At 45.5% G+C, this 16,589-nt stretch overlaps 1 pseudogene; it reads right to left on the bottom strand.

Annotated features, from left to right (window-relative positions):
* Positions 1 to 13,219: 13,219 nt before the first annotated feature.
* LOC142433741 (eukaryotic translation initiation factor 3 subunit E pseudogene) lies at positions 13,220 to 16,367 on the bottom strand (annotated as a pseudogene).
* Between the last annotated feature and the right edge of the window lie 222 nt (positions 16,368 to 16,589).

Below are 16,589 nucleotides of genomic sequence, written 5' to 3'. Positions count from 1 at the left end.
GAAAAGGGCTTCTTTCCAAAAATTGGAAATATGGTTACTAACGAGGAGAACAGGGAAGTCTGGAAAATATGGGAACTCAGATCCAAAGTAGAAATTACATGGGCTAAAAAAGAATGATGCGGTCTTTGCCAGGGACGCTAAAGCTCCTCTCTGAAATATATCCGAGAGAAAGCCAGCTAGAGAATCAATGGGATTACAAGGATTAAAAGGAGATTTGACCTGTGGCGGTAGCCTGGGAGGTGGGGGTTTCAGGTTGCTGGTGGCTTAAATGAGAGGGCTTTGGCAAAGCTGTGAGCGAGGCCCTAGAGAGGTGGCCCAGTAGAAATTTTATCTTTCCATCCATCAGTCTTTTCTTGCCACTCCCTAGTTCATGATCTCCCTGTTCTTTTCCCGAATGGTCCGTGCCCTGTTCCTCTTTCTGTGGAATGCCTTCTTTCGGTTTATCTTGTTTATTTCCAAACTGGACTTCCTTGAGAGACATCATAGCAAGCTTTGAACTGGGTTTACTCTGTAGGCAAGCAAGTTCCCAGTTTTTGCAGCTACTCGGCTCTGACCAGAAGGGTTGCTCTTGGGTGTTGTCCAGGCACTTCTGCCCACTAGCAACTCGATGTAGGATGGAATGAAACACCGCCTGGCCTTCCTCCATCCTTATAATCCATGCTATGCTTGAGCCCATTCTTGCTGCCACTGTGTCATTCCCGATGTTCTTTTGATTCACTGGCCCCTCCAGATAACATGTCAAAAACAGAGAACCCCACCACCTTCGAGTCCATTCCAATTCTGGGTGGGTTTCTGAGACTGTCGATCATCTTTCCTGAAGTAGAACGCCTCACCTTTTTTACTGATAACATGTTCAAAGTATGTGAAACAAAAGTCTTGCCATCGTCCTCCTGACACGAATTCTGGTTATAATTCTCTCGAGACAGATTTGTTCATTTCTTTTGTCAGTCCATGGAATATTTAGTGTGCTTTGCCAGCACTGTAATTCAAATGCATCAATCCTCTGATCTTCCTTATTCATTATCCAGCTTTCACCATAGGAGGCAATTGAAAATATTAAGGCTTGGGTCAGGTACATCTTAGATTTCAAAGGAGCATCATTGCTATTTTAACACTTGAATGAGGTCTTTTGTAGCAGATTTACTCAATGCAATACAGTGTTTGACTTCTTGGCTTACTGCTTCCATTGATGGTGGTTGTGGATTCAAATAAAATGAAGACCCTCGATAACTTCAAGCTCACTGCCTTTTAGCATGATATTGCTTATTGGCCCAGTTCGTAAGATTTTGTTTTCTTTATGCTGAGGTGTAATCCGTACTGAGGAGGCTGTAGTCTTTGATTTTCTTCAGGAAGGCCTTCAGGTCCTCTTCACTTTCAGCAAACAAGGGAGTGTCAGCTGCACATTGTATGTTTTTAATTGACTTTCCTCCAATCTGGATGCTACATAGTCCAGCTTCTCCAATGATTTGCTCAGTGGGCATACTTAATACGTAAAGTGGAAGGCTATGACGTCGATGTACACCCTTCCTGATTTTAAACCATGCAGTATCCACTGGTTCTGTTTGGACGACTGCCACTTGGTCTATGTACAGGTTCCTCATAAGAACAATGATGTGTTCTGGGATCTCCATTTTTCACAATGTTGAATGTCTTTGCATAGTCAGGAGCAGAGAAGGGCAAATAGTAGCAGTAATGTCCTTGGCTCCTTCCAGTGTTGGAAAGCAGATGGCAAAGCAAAGGGGGATAGACAACCTTTGGCCTAGTAGGAGTTAGCGAGTTGAGGCTGACACCTGGTGGTCACACTGGGGAGGTGCACAAGTATTCATAACCACGTCGTCACCATTTTTGCATGAATTATCTCATTTAACTCACGATTAACTACTAAAGGGAACATTATTATTTACTTTTACAGAGAAATTATTTGTATTATATATTATATATATAAACTGATTTAAGCAATAGGATAAGAGCTTTCTTAAAAAAGATCATTTTATTGGGGGCTCTTATAACAAGCCCACACATCAGTTATATCAAGCATATTTGTACATATGTTGCCATCATCATTTTCTAAATATTTACCTTCTACTTCAGCCCTTGGGACCAGCTCCTTTTTCATCCTCCAGAGATAAGAGCTTTTGGGAGCTACCTGAACCTACCGTAATATGTTCGTAGGTGCCTAATAAGTAGATATTGAAGTAATGAATATAGACTGCCAGAAGAAAGCATAAATTTTCCTTGACGTACAAGTATAGCCAGCATGCTGCTTAGGAGCAAGGATAGTGATAGTTTGTTTCATGTACTTGAACGTGTTAGAAGGTGGCAGAGCGGATTACATTTGGGGCTGCTAACTGCAAGGTCATCAGTCGGAAACCACCAGCTGCTCCACAGGAGTTTGGCTTGGCTTTGGTTTATAAGGAAACATGAAAAGAACTACATGCTTGGTAAAATAAGGTCAATAAAGAAAAGGGAGTCCCTCAATGAGATAGACTGACACGGCACCTGCAACAAGTGTGCTCAAATAGAGCAATGATTGGGAAGATGATGCCGGACTGGGCAGTATTCATTCTGGGGTCTATGGGGTTGCTCTCAGGTAGAACCAACCTGCTGACACCCAGCATGGTTTTTCCTTACTTTCATGGAGTCTGCATACAGAACGTATTCACTTGTCATCCCTTTGAAATATACCTGATTTAAATCAAGTGCTACCAACCGGATCAACCTAGATCTAGCTTATTGCAACTGGTCCTTATTTCTCAAACAATCTCTCCTCCATCTCAGATACTTGGAAACTACATCTGCTTCGAAAATGAATCAAATCTACTGAAATTCTACCAACTGTAACCATCCAAAACCATTTATCCTGGACACCACAAAGTCTGAGTCTTTGTTCAAATACAGTCATTTCGTGTTGAGAAATCACCAGGAAAACACAAGATTGTTCATAGGCTTCTATCTCAGACTCTCCTATCTGGAAATGAGGTGTTCAAGATGGATGGCTAGTTGACAAGAACACTGGAGTCACCTGAGATGATAGCTAACTTCTAGAGGAAGACTCTTGGGTTAGGTAACAACATACTGTATTCACTGGATGAACAAGAGAAGCTGGATGCCATGAGTCTCTCAGAAGCAAAATAAAAAGCATTCTAGCTTGGAAGACATGGTGAGGTTGTAGATGACTGTCCATCCCACAGCTGGCTCCTCTCATGTGTAGAACGTGAACAGATGATCAGACACCATTGAAGGGAAATCGCAGGGGGGTGGTGAGGTTTTGAGAGGAACTCCTTTCTTGGAAATGCAGAAAGGTGGGTGTTTTCATGGAGGAATACCAAATGAAAGAGACTCTGTCTAGTTTTGAATGAGAACTGCCTGGGGCCCAAGCAGAAATGTCTGCGGAGAGCCTCCTGAGCTGCTCAGGATAACCAATGGGCAACTTGAGCCAATCACTGGCAGCAGACCTGGTGAGAGGCAGCCTCCTCGCTTTCTGAGGGGCAGCCCAATGTATCTGGGAGGTGTGGCCCTCAGCCTGCCCCCAAGCTCCAGAAAACCAGGAGGCCACTAGCAAAAGGGAACAAATAATTTATATGATTGCACCCCACGAATCACAGCCTTCGGATCACAGCCTGAGCCCACGTTAAACTGAAACAGCAAACTCACAGCCCTCGAGTCCGCCCCGATTCCTGGCGACCCTAGAAGATGGAGTAAAACTGTCCCTGTGGATTTCTGACACTGGGAATTGTTACAGGAGTAGACAGCCTCATTTTTTTTCACGAGGAGCACCTAGTGATTTCGAACTACTGACCTGACAGCCGGTTAGCAGCCCAAGGCATAGCCCACTTGAGCTTTCATTACCGCCAGCAGCGTGCGGATAGCATGCCCAATTGGGAAAGTTCCAAACGGAGCAGCTCCCCCTGGTTCAAAAGCTGTCCAGGTGTACCTGGGTGACAACGCTCCCATGCATACCCACCATGAGATCTGGGCGAGGGACTTCCATAGCACAGGAAAAGGGCCTGCAAGTCCCCTGTGGCTTCTGGGAGCTGTCCTGGTGGATACAGAGGACCCTTCTATGCAAGCCTTCCTCTGGCCATCGTGGATGAGGCACAACATGGAAGCCGACTATTTTCTAGTCTCCCCTGGCCAGGCAGGGCCAGGTAGAAGGCTGTAAGTTTAATGCTATGTATGGCCCCCTAGCACAGTGGCCAAGGAGACAGAGGAAAATCCTGACACTGGTACTCCCAGCCTGTGACCCAGCGATCCTTTGTATGAACCTTCCTTCCTGACTATGCGGGAAGGGGCGAGGTAGGGTGGGGGTAGATTGCTCAATCTACGTGCCTAACCTGGAATTGTATCGCTTATGACTCTGCTGACTTTGTGATGGACCATTAGGCTTTAGGTCAGTGGTTGTCAACCTTCCTAATGCCGCGACCTTTTAATACAGTTCCTCATGTTGTGGTGACCCCCAACCAGAAAATTATTTTCGTTGCTACTGCATCACTGTCATTTTGCTACTGTTATGAATTGTCATATACATATCTGATATGCAGGATATATTTTCTTTTCTTTTTTTAATCATTTTATTAGGGGCTCATACAACTCTTATCACAATCCATAAGTACATCAATTGTGTAAAACACATTTGTACATTCATTGCCCTCATCATTTACTCATCAAAATATTTGCTCTCCACTTAAACCCCTGGCATCAGATCCTCATTTTTCTCCTCCTTCCCCGCTCTCCTCTCCCTCATGAACCCTTGATAATTTATAAATGATTATTTTTGTCATATCTTACACTGTCCAACTTCTCCCTTCACCCACTTTTCTGTTGTCTGTCCCCAAGGGAGGAGGTTATATGTAGATCCTTGTAATCAGTTCCTCCTTTCCACCCCACCCTCTATATTTTCATTGTTACAAATTGAACATAATTAAACATAATTAAGCATAGTGATTAATCCCAAAACAATATGTAATTATGTCTTGTGAAATATTTACGTGTTTTCCCATGGTCTTAGGCAACCCCTGTGAAAAGGTCGTTCAATCCCCAAAGGGGCCGCAACCCCACAGGTTGAGAAGTGCTGCTGCTTTAGGGGAAGGAAGTTGTGATGGTTTGTTCCTGAAACTCAAAGATGCTTAGTGGGAAGGAATCAGGGACCACCAGGCTTGTCCCAAGGCCTGCCCCATCGTGCTGGAGTCAGTACTGACTTGAACCCTTTCTCTTCATTGACTCCTTTTCTACCAATTCTGTCCCTAACACCCTCCTTATAACCTGCGCCACCATTTTCATCCTAAAAACAAACTCAATGCTGGACCCTGAATATATAGGGATACCTCGATAGTCAAATTCAAATCATTCCAAATTTGTGTTCAAGAACTGAATATATTTTTCCTCATGAGAAATGGAAAACCAAATAATTAGTCCTTTTTTTTCTAAAAATAATCATTTCATTGGGAGTTTTTACAGATAACATAACATTCCATAGTTCCATCACATCAAGCAGTACTTTATGATTGCTACCAAAATCAGTTTCAAACTATTATCTTCCTTCTTGCACTCCTTCGTATAAGTTCCCCTTTATCCCCTCTCTCCCCTCCCCTCCCCCAGGAACTATTGTTATTATTATTTTGCCATACCTTACACCATGCAATACATCCATTCATATATAATCCTGTTGTTTGTTCCCCTTAAGTGGGGTTATGCAGTCAGCGATGCTCTCAGCTCTCTATTCCAGCCCTCTCTTCCTGTATCCCCCTCAAACAATTGGTTCTGAGGTCACCAAATTACACTTAAAATTTAATTTTTCCAGGACTTTAAATCACTATGGAGGCATTTGGCCTTCTCCCACATCACTGCCTGGGAAATGCCATCACCATTAAATTGTTTCTGATTTATCCAAAAGCACAGTCACTTTTCATGGCCTGGGGTCTTTGTTTTGTGGTTAACGATTTCACACCTTTGGCTACAGTGGCTGCTTTAATCACTTTTTCCCCTTCTAAAAATGGTTGATAATATCAACTTAGCCATTTTGTATTCAGCCACGAAATCAGACAAATGGCAACCTGATTCAAATCGCACAATGATTTCTTTCTTTTACTCTATCATGGTTCTTACAGTTTTCCTCTTAGCTTTACTGCTAGTATCTGTTTGGGCTGGTCTGGACCATGCAGCCACTCTACCCAGCTCTCCTGGAAGATGGCCTGCTGCACTGTGCCCCCCCCCCCCCACCTCTCAAGGTCAGAGCTGGACTGTGCAGTCCCTGCCTCCAACATTCCAAGGAGCTTATCTCTCCGGGCCGGGTCTGTACAACCCCTTCCCTCAGTGTTCCGGGATGATTTACTCACAGACCACATCCTGACTCAGACCCTGCAACTGCAGCGCCAGAAGGCCTTCCTTCCCCTTATCAGAACATCCGTCCTTGGTCCCATTGCCTCAATGCCAGGCACGATTTTCCTGACATAACTCATTGGGTCAAGATGCCCCCGTCCTTCTCTGCTCTCCCATTCCCTCCCCCGAGTTCTTTCCCTGCCTCAATAAAATCTTTCCCAACTTCACATTCCTGGCTGAATTCTATCTCTTTTCCACACCTCTTTCTCCAACCTCTCATCTTGGTACCGAAAGACCCGGGACCGACAGGAGGGGCTTCTGTGCTGCCCCAGCCTTCCTCTGGCCGGTGTGCAGCCCCAGCCTCCGTCTTCAACCTCTCGGTATCACTAACTTCCTTTGGAGCCATGGTGACTGTATTTTACTCAAATAAAGAGCACCCCCCCCCCCGCAAGAAACCCCAACATAATCACGAAAGTTTCAATGCACTCTGTTGTCTGAGCAAGCGCAGTGCTTGGACTGAAGCATCACCGTTTGGTGTCCGTGAAGAGACACGGCCCGTGACTCCCTCTAGACCTGTACAGGCTTGTTCAAGTCCGTTCCTGGGATTGGATTCTCATGCAAAGTTATGAACACCAAGCAGCTTTTTATTTTTTGAACTTAGCTGTTCGGGTTGTGGAAAGCTTGGAGATATCACTGTATTCATTTCGATTCATGTCAGAGTCATGTTGCTGAAGAGCAGTCTGTAGCGGCCTTCAACCTCTTCACTTCCAGCTCTCCTCTGTCCCTTGTAGGCTGGCCTTTGCTCTGGTGGCTTGACTGTGACACTCTTCTAGAGTCCGGATCACAAGTTGCCGCATCAAAGGGCGCTTTCCCAGTCCTCACACTCTGGACCTGGTAGAGACATCGGACATAGGAGTCCTATCGTCCTCCTTGAAATGCAGTCCTCCTTCAGGTCCGCCGACTCTGCTCTTGCCTTGTGGGACACAGAACCTGGAATAGAGTGTGTGCGGACAAACGCTCCATATTCTTATGTTAAGGAATCTGGGAGGCTGAAACTCCCACGAAGGGAACCTTCATGTTCATGGGTTGGAGTTGCGTCCCACTCACATTCTCCCAAGTACAAGTTATTCCCCACCATGTCCCCCATAATGGTGCCAATTGTAAGGTGCTGCTTGCCAGCACGTGGCTGCTACTATGCTTGAAGGTCAACTTCTGGAAGACTGTCTGCCTTGAGGTTGTCTGCCATCAAAAGCAATCAGACCCTATTGTCTAAGGAGGGCCCACTCCCTTCCAGTAGGGTCATAGATTGTTTCTCCTGGAGAACAGCTCAGACACCTAAGGTCAAGGCCACTCAGGGACAAGTGAGGTTAGCCTGCCATCTTGACTCTAGAGCCCCCCCCCCCATCTTGTTATGGGTGTACCTTCCTGTCACAAAGTTACATGTATACCTCTAGTTGCAACCCCTTCCTATTGTGTGCATACCCCTAACTTGTCCCCCTCATGTTACATGTATGCCTCTAATACAACTTCTTCCTGTTCCCTATGTGACTTTCATGCCCCACTTATAAGCTCCCGAAAGAACACATTACTCCGCTCAGACCTGGTTCCTGAAGCTATGGCGGGGTGGTGAGCCCGTGCAGGCTCCAGCTTGTCTGAGTCTCTTCCATTTACCCCTCAATTACACAACCGCCCTCTTGGACCCATTGGACCCATTTGATTGTAGAGGCTGGTTTGATCGCCTCGGCCTACCTGTCTGCACACTCCTCCAGTGATCGCAGACCCCAGTGGATGCTGTTTCCTGGGCCCTGGCAGGCCTCCCCCAAAGCCTCCGGCTTCACACAGCGCCCAGCTGACCTGCACGCTCCACTCAGGACTTCCCTCCCCAAAACCTTTGCTGAACGCACCCCCACCCCTGGCCTTGCCTCCCTCACAGGGGAGGCTGTGCCCTCTCCCCGCCCCCTTATAGGCAGGGCGCCCCTGCCCTCAACAAGCAATGCCAGTGGCCCTGGAGCTCCAGAGCTGGGCAGGTGGCAGCCAGGGGTGGCCAGGGCCGCCCACTGCCCGCCCCTGGGATTCCCCACGCCCTGAGCAGCAGGAGACAGGAGGCTGCAGGCTGCTGGCTGCTTTGGGAGTAGCTGCCCCAGAAGGCCTGAGAGGCTCTGAGCAAGTGGCAGTGAGGGCCACCTTTAATAGGCCCCCGCAAGGGTTCCGTCACCGCGTTGTGCTGGCTCAGCCGAGAGGCGTCTGCGCAGCCTTAGCCATCCTGAGCGGCATGAAGGGCCCTCGAAGTCCTGCTCTTAGTAAAGATAATTCGTGGAGCAGAAGCCAGGGAGGTTGCACCAGAGGCTTCCAGGGAAAAGCGTCCAGCGGCAGCACAATGGGAGGTGGAGGGGCACAATGATGATGTCAGGCCAAGGGCTGGGCCAGGGTGGCTTCTGGGCACCCAGGGGCACCAGGCACCCATCTACCCCCAGCCCTCCTTCCTCGGGCTCCCTGCTCAAGCCAGCTGTCATGAGACTGGGTGGCTTCAGGGTGACCAACTGTCCTGGTTTGCCCGAGATGGAGGCATTTCCTGTTGCAAACCCAAAGAAACCAGGACAGTTGACCAGCCCAGGTGGTGTGGGAGGGGACCCGTCAGTCTCAAATGGAGCTCCCTTCTGCTGTTTAGAACAGAGGAAGGTGGGGGGAGGGCTCTGGTCTGTCTGGCAGCCCTGTCTGGGTGCTCCCAGCATCCAATTCTGAGTGCAGGAGGCCCGCTGGGGTCCCTCTTTCTAGAGGCGTTGCCCTGAGGCATGCCCAGCAGGAGTTTGGTCTCAACGATACTTTGGGGACACTGGCACCGTACTTCGTATTTGGCAGGTGAGCTGTGCAGAGCAATTCCAGTATGTCTGCAATTAGCCTGAGTTAATTTGCCACAATTCTAGACTGGCACTGGTCCCTGGCTAAAGCAGGAAACATTATTAGTGTGGGCCCAAGGAGTTTCAGGGTAGTATATATTTGAATGTCCCTTTTTAAAAAAATAGTATTTGATGTTGTTTTAAACCGGGAATAAATTCACATAAGATTAAGATGAACTTCACTGTTGTAAAAATTTAATATAAATTCATGGGGTTGTGTCACCAATACCACCATCAAATTCCAGGATATTTACATCACTTCAACCAGAAAATAGCACCCCTCTCCCCAAGCAGCTGTCAACCACTAATCTACTTTCTGTCTGTCAGGAGTTGCCTCTTTGGAACATTGCATGTAAATGGAAGAAGAACCAAGCCTCGCTCTCACATACTTTGGGCATATTATCAGGAGGGACAGTTCTTCCCTGAGGAAGAATATCTTTATTTTATGTGTAAGAGAGAACTGTATATCAAGAAGTAATTATACATCAATAAAATAGGCCCATCCATGCGTTCTGATACTGGCCCATAAGTCCAATATTAGGCCTGTGAATTCCTCTTCAGACTCACTAAGCACATGCAATGATGCCAAATGTAGGATGATCAAAGGCTGGTGAGTGGAAAGTCCTGTGGATACAATGGTGGTGGACGAATCTCCAGTGATCTGGCTGCCATCCACGTGGCTCCCTGTGGCTCTTCAATAGGAACGAGTAGCAGAGAGAGAAACAGTGTGGTGGCAGAATCCAGAGAGAGTCAAGGAAGAACATCTTGTTGGGTCAAGAAGATGGTGAAGAAAAAGACGTAGACCCTCTACTTGATCAATCAACACAATAGCTGCCACCCGGGGCTCAAACAGCCAGGGTTGTGAGGACGGTGGGTGCAGGACAGGGCAGTGTTTGGTTCAGTCGGAATCAGAGTCACCTTGATGGCACCCAACAACCATGCGAAGTGCGTGAGAGGATCCCTAGCGGGGTCTTGCGTAAGCATGCAGATGCTACTCAAAAGGTCAGATGTTCAAACCTACCAGTTGCTAATCAATGGTTCTCAACCTTTCATAGAGTTCCTCATATTGTGGTGACCCCCTACCATAACATTATTTTTTTCCAACCATACCAGTATTGTTGTTGCTACTTCATAGCTGTAATTTTGCTACTGTTATGAATCGTCATGGACATATTTGATATGCAGGATGTATTTTCATTGTTACAAATTGAACATAATTAAAACATAGTGATTAATCAGAAAAACAATGTCATTATATATTGCAAAATATTTATTTCTAATGGAAAATAAATGAAATTTTGTCTTGAAGCATGGTGTAGCATGGGTAACAGTCTTAAAATAACCAAAGTAAACGACATTGCTACATTTTCCAACAGTCTTGTGGGAAGGTTGAGATAGCTCCTTTTTCACCAGATCAGCATATCTGCATGTGCGCAGATCCACCAGAGACAGATAGAGGAGCGGTGTCTCGGTTCCTAAGACCATCAGGACCCACAGGTTGAGAGGTTGAGAACCACTGTGCTATATGGAAGAAAAGGCACAGTGAGCTATCTTGCTCCTGTAAAGTTTACAGGCCAGGAAACCTGGAGGGGGGGGCAGTTCTATTCTATCCTTTAGAGTCACTATTAGTCAAAACCAACTCCAGGAAATAAAACAACCACAGTGGAGATGAAGTAGTCACTCGATTTGATTTTTATTTGCATTTTTCTCAGGACTAGTTATGCTGAGCATTTGGGGGGGGCGGTTTGACTCGTGATTTTTGGTCATTTGTATAGGAGGATAAGCGAAAATGTGTATTGCTACAATGTCCTAGAACTTTTGATCAAAATCTGAAACTATTGTTTTGGGACATATCCTCCCCTTAGGTTTGTCCACTTCTGAGGACGATGTTTCCAGCTCTTGAACTCTTCCCCAGGGAATCATATACTCGTCAATGAACACCACGTTGAAGCAGCTTGGACATCCTTGCGCCACTCCCATCATGCCCTTCTTCGCTGTTCTTTGGGTTTTGTGAATAAAAAGAATCCTGACGGAGTAAGATTAGGGCTGTGGGGTGGATGGTGCAAGGCTTCCCACACACTTCTTGGAGGGCAGCCCTTGCCACTCCGTAAGAGCGGACAAGTGTGGGGTGGTGGGAAGAAACTCCACAGGGCAACTTTTCCTGGATGTTTTTGGTGTTTCTCCTCAGCAATGCAGTCTTTTATATTCTTAACACTTCTTCTTAATAAGCTCCTGTGGCTATCCTGTGTCCTTTGAGAAAGATCTCCCAAGATTATCCTTTTGGATAACAAAACAACAGCTGACCTTGAATTTCACCAGTCGAGCAGATTCCCTCAGAAGCCACCCTTTTTTTTTTATTAAAAAACATTTTATTAGGGGCTCATACAACTCTTATCACAATTCATACATATACATACATCAATTGTATAAAACACATCTATACATTCTTTGCCCTAATCATTTTCTTTTTTTTTTAATCTTTTTTTTTAATTTTTAAAAAATTTTAACAATTTATTAGGGGCTCATACAATTCTTATCACAGTTCATACATATACATACATCAATTGTATAAAGCACATCTGTACAGTCCCTGCCCTAATCATTTTTTTCTCCTCTTTTCTTTTTTTACATTTTATTAGGGACCCATACAACTCTTATCACCATCCATACATATACATACATCAATTGTATAAAGCACATCCATACATTCCCTGCCCCAATCATTCTCAAAGCATTTGCTCTCCACTTAAGCCCCTTGCATCAGGTCCTCTTTTTTTTTCCCCTCCCTCCCCTTTTCCCCCTCCCTCATGTGCCCTTGGTAATTTATACCTCGTTATTTTGTCGTATCTTGCCCTATCCGGAGTCTCCCTTCCCCCCTTCTCTGCTGTCCCTCTCCCAGGGAAGAGGTCACATGTGGATCCTTGTAATCAGTTCCCCCCTTCCAACCCACTCACCCTCCACTCTCCCAGCATCGCCCCTCACACCCTTGGTCCTGAAGGTATCATCCACCCTGGATTCCCTGTACCTCCAGCCCTCATATGTACCAGTGTACAGCCTCTGCCCTATCCAGTCCTGCAAGGTAGAATTCGGATCATGGTAGTTTTGGGGGGAGGAAGCATCCAGGATCTGGGGGAAAGCTGTGTTCTTCATCGGTATTACCTCGCACCCTAATTAACCCATCTCCTCTCCTAAATCCCTCTATGAGGGGATCTCCATTGGCCGACACTTGGGCCTTGGGTCTCCACTCTGCACTTCCCCCTTCATTTAATATGGTATATATATACATATACATATACACATATATACACACACTTATATCGTTGTTGTTTTTTTTTGCATGATGCCTTATACCTGGTCCCTTGGCACCTCGTGATCGCACTGGCCGGTGTGCTTCTTCCATGTGGGCTTATTTGCTTCTGAGCTAGATGGCCGCTTGTTCACCTTCAAGCCTTTAAGACCCCAGACACTATCTCTTTTGATAGCCGGGCACCATCAGCTTTCTTCACCACATTTGCTTATGCACCCATTTGTCTTCAGCGATCCTATCATGGAGGTGTGCAGTCAATGATATGATTTTTTGTTCTTTGATACCTGGTAACTGATCCCTTTGGGACCACTCGATCACACAGGCTGGTGTGTTCTTCCATGTGGACTTTGTTGAGAAGCCACTCTTTTGATTGGAGCTTTGCTTTGAAGGAACCCCGAGATGAAGACAAGTGTATTTTGAAAGAATTTGTCTGCCACCATCTACTGATCACAGAGACATGGTTAAACATGTTGTGTGTGGAATAAACATGTACATGTATGAGAACACTCCTGAAACCGGGAGCAGGACCATACCAGGCCCCTCGAGCCTGGAGTTCTGTTCCCCGCCAAGTGTTGAGGTATTTGGTGGAGCCAAAGACACAGGTCTTAAGAAAACAGGCAAATCGAAATCTTAAGGAGGGCTGTAAGAGATATTTATTTTTTCCTTAAAAAAAAGACACATGGGATCAGGTATCAAGCATCACAGAACAAAAATCACATCATTGTGAATTAGGGGGAGTGTAGAGTGGAGACACAAAGGCCATTTGTGGGCAACTGAACATCCCTTTACAGAAGGGTCACAGGGAGGAAATGAGCTGGTCAAGGTGCAGTATAGCACCAATGAAACATACAACTTTACTCTAGTTTTTAAATGCTTCCTCCACAAACTATCATGATCCCAATTCTACCTTACAAATCCCGCTGGACTGGAAGATGTACACTGATACAGATGGGAACTGGAAACACAGGGAATTGAGGACAGATGAATCTCTCAGGCCCAGTGGTGAGAGTGGTGATACCGGGAGGATGGAGGGAAGGTGGGGTAGAAAGGGAGAACTGATTACAAGGAAGTACATTTAACCTCCTCACTGGGGGACAGACAACAGAAAAGTGGGTGAAGGGAGATGTTGGACAGTGCAAAATAAGACAAAATAATAATGACTTGTAAATTATCAAGGGTTCATAAGGGAGGGGGAAATGGGGAGGGAGAGGAAAAATTGAGGAGCTCGAGTGGAAAGCAAATGCTTTGAGAATGATGATGGCAACAAATGTGCTTGACACAATGGATGGACGTATGCATTGTGATAACCGTTGTACGAGCCCCCAATAAAATGATTTTTTTCTTTTTAGAAATCATTTTATTGGGACCTAATCCAAACATCATATATATCAGTAAGTGTTGTCTATCACTACCCCGATACATTTTATAACCTATTCTTCCTTCTTGTACTCCTTGTTATTAGCTCGCTACTCCCCCCAATCTCCCTGCCTGAGGAACTCTTTTTTTTAAATTAATAAATCTTTTTATTGGGGCTCATACAACTCTTACCACAATCCATACATACATCAGTTGAGTAAAGCACCCTTATACATTCGTAGCACTCGTCCCCCGCTCCCTGCTTAAAATGATTAAAAAAAAAAGACACAGCCCATTTTATTAAAATTCTCCAAAATGTATACTTCATTTTGTCGTTTCCAAAATGCCTGTCTCAGTTTAAATACTGGCTTTGTTGTTGCATCTGTATTTTCTCATCCTTTTAAGAACAGCCCTCAGTAGAAGCCAGAGTCCCATCCTGAACTGCCCAGTTAAGGGCCTCTGATGTCCTTTTCTGATGAACTTTCTTCTCAATATTCATGCCCAATGGCTGCCTTCTAAATGAAAGACTCTCGGACTTTAAAATCACTGGTTTTGCATTTTTAATCATAACCTCAATCCACCATTCAGTGTCTTCTGGGGCCCGGTTCACTTTATCTGCCAGTGTTAGGCAGATACACTGACGGATGCAACACAAAGTCTCAACTACGAAGAGATAGGCATTTACAATGAGATCCTCAAGACAAACCACCAGGAAGGACTCGTTCATAAACACTGATTCACATGGTCTCAGTCTTTTCTGTGCCCCATCAAAGTCCAAGTTTGCATCCACGTAGTCAGCCAACTCTCTAAATGGGTCCTTGTATGTGTAAGATGCCTGGCGAATAACCTTGACGCGGTCTGCTAGCACCTGTCGATGCTTTCGAACACCTTTGTTTGGTATGACTGCGGTAGTCAAGGAGGGGAGACTACATGGGCCCGCTGTCTGAATTGCATTAAGATAGTGGGATTGAAAAAAAAAAAAGAGGACCTGATGCAAAGGGCTTAAGTGGAGAGCAAATGCTTTGAGAATGACTGGGGCAGGGAATGTATGGATGTGCTTTATACAATTGATGTATGTATATGTATGGATTGTGATAAGAGTTGTATGAGTCCCTAATAAAATGTAAAAAAAGAAAAGAAAATGATTAGGGCAAAGAATGTACAGATGTGCTTTATACAATTGATGTATGTATATGTATGGATTGTGATAAGAGTTGTATGAGCCCCTAATAAAACATTTAAAAAAAAAGAAAAGTAGTGTTCCTGCAATTTTAAGGCATGCAAGTTTAAAATTCCTTGTCAAGCCGTATGAGCCCGATAAAAAGATTAAAAAAAAAAAAGAAACAACAGTAATAAATTAAATAATATATTATTGCATTCGGTAAATCTGCTGTAGAAGCCATCTTGAGAAGAAAATGTTCTAAAATTGATTGTGGTGATGATTGTACAACTCTGTTTAATATGGCTGAACTATTGAATTGTATGATATGCAAACTATATGCCAATAAACTTGTTTAAAAAAAAAAAGATAGTGGGATTGGTAAAGGAAGAGATGGATGAACACAGTGAAGGCGTCGTGTTGGCTGGTGAAGAGACTGGAGGGGAGAACTCGCAGGTCTATGACGTGTGGGCGCTTTCCACCTTGTCGTGGCTGCATCCCATTGCTGCGTTAAGATTCCAGAGGCCCGTTTTCCCCAAAGGGAACTCCCGAGCATTCCTGTCCGTTGCTGGAACCAGCACCCTTAAAAATCCCTAAGGCCTTCTGCTGCTCCTGAGTCCCGCATTCACATCGGAATGTGGCATATCTGCAGAGCGCGTTTCAAGAAGCCTCCCCACACCATGCTTTTCTGGCAGAGAGCCAGACCCTCCGCCCCATGCTTAGTGGACTGCGGTTGCCTGGGAGTTTCGGGAGCTTCAGCCCCCTTCCCAGTTGGTTCTGTTTCTGCTCGGAGTGGTTTTAGTAGTGCAAGCCAGGTGGTTCTTCTTTCCCGCACAGCCTGGGAGCGATCTTCGGAATGCAGGTTGTCGTCTACATCCACGGCAAAGGCTACCATGTTGGCATCACTAAGAAGATCCAATTCCCATTGCAATCATTCTTTCTCGTTATTTATCTCTTGGGCAGAGAGAAACTCCAGCAGTGGAAAGAGTAGATGCCTCTCCCCAAAAATCTGCCATGTGGAAAAAACAAACAAACATGATGTGAGTAGTCAAGTTGTCCTCTACCATCTGCTCAAGGAAAAGGGAGTCCATGCTGTTCTTTCCTCCAAGACTGGAACTTCGGGGGAAACCAGGGAGATGGCCAAAATAGTACAGAATTGCTCTCCACTGACTAGTTGTATCTCAGGGGGACACCGGCAGTCTGAATCCCGATCTCACAGGCATGCACCATTGTACCGGAGTCCCAGATAATAATGTCAAGATGTCAATTTAGCCTTTACTCCGGCGGTGTGAGCTTTGAGTGTTGCCTTTGGGCCTGGCAATGGCCCCATATTGTTCCCAAGCCAGCTGTATGGCATCCTATGTGACCTTGTGGAATGACAGCAATCATCTAAGAAGATAACGATTGCGGGCCTCCTGGTTTTTGTTCATTGTTCCCACGGCTGGAATTCAGCCGTGTCTGAGCAGGTCTAATGAGTTGGAGGGGCAGGCAACTCAAAGACATTTATCTGCCTGAGTGTCACATTGTACATGGCACCTGTGTAAAGGAACTT

The sequence above is a fragment of the Tenrec ecaudatus genome, chromosome X (assembly GCF_050624435.1).
Source record: "Tenrec ecaudatus isolate mTenEca1 chromosome X, mTenEca1.hap1, whole genome shotgun sequence".
Taxonomy (NCBI): Eukaryota; Metazoa; Chordata; class Mammalia; order Afrosoricida; family Tenrecidae; genus Tenrec; species Tenrec ecaudatus.
The sequence above is the reverse complement of the archived record's forward strand: the minus strand, read 5'-3'. Positions and strand labels throughout refer to the sequence as shown.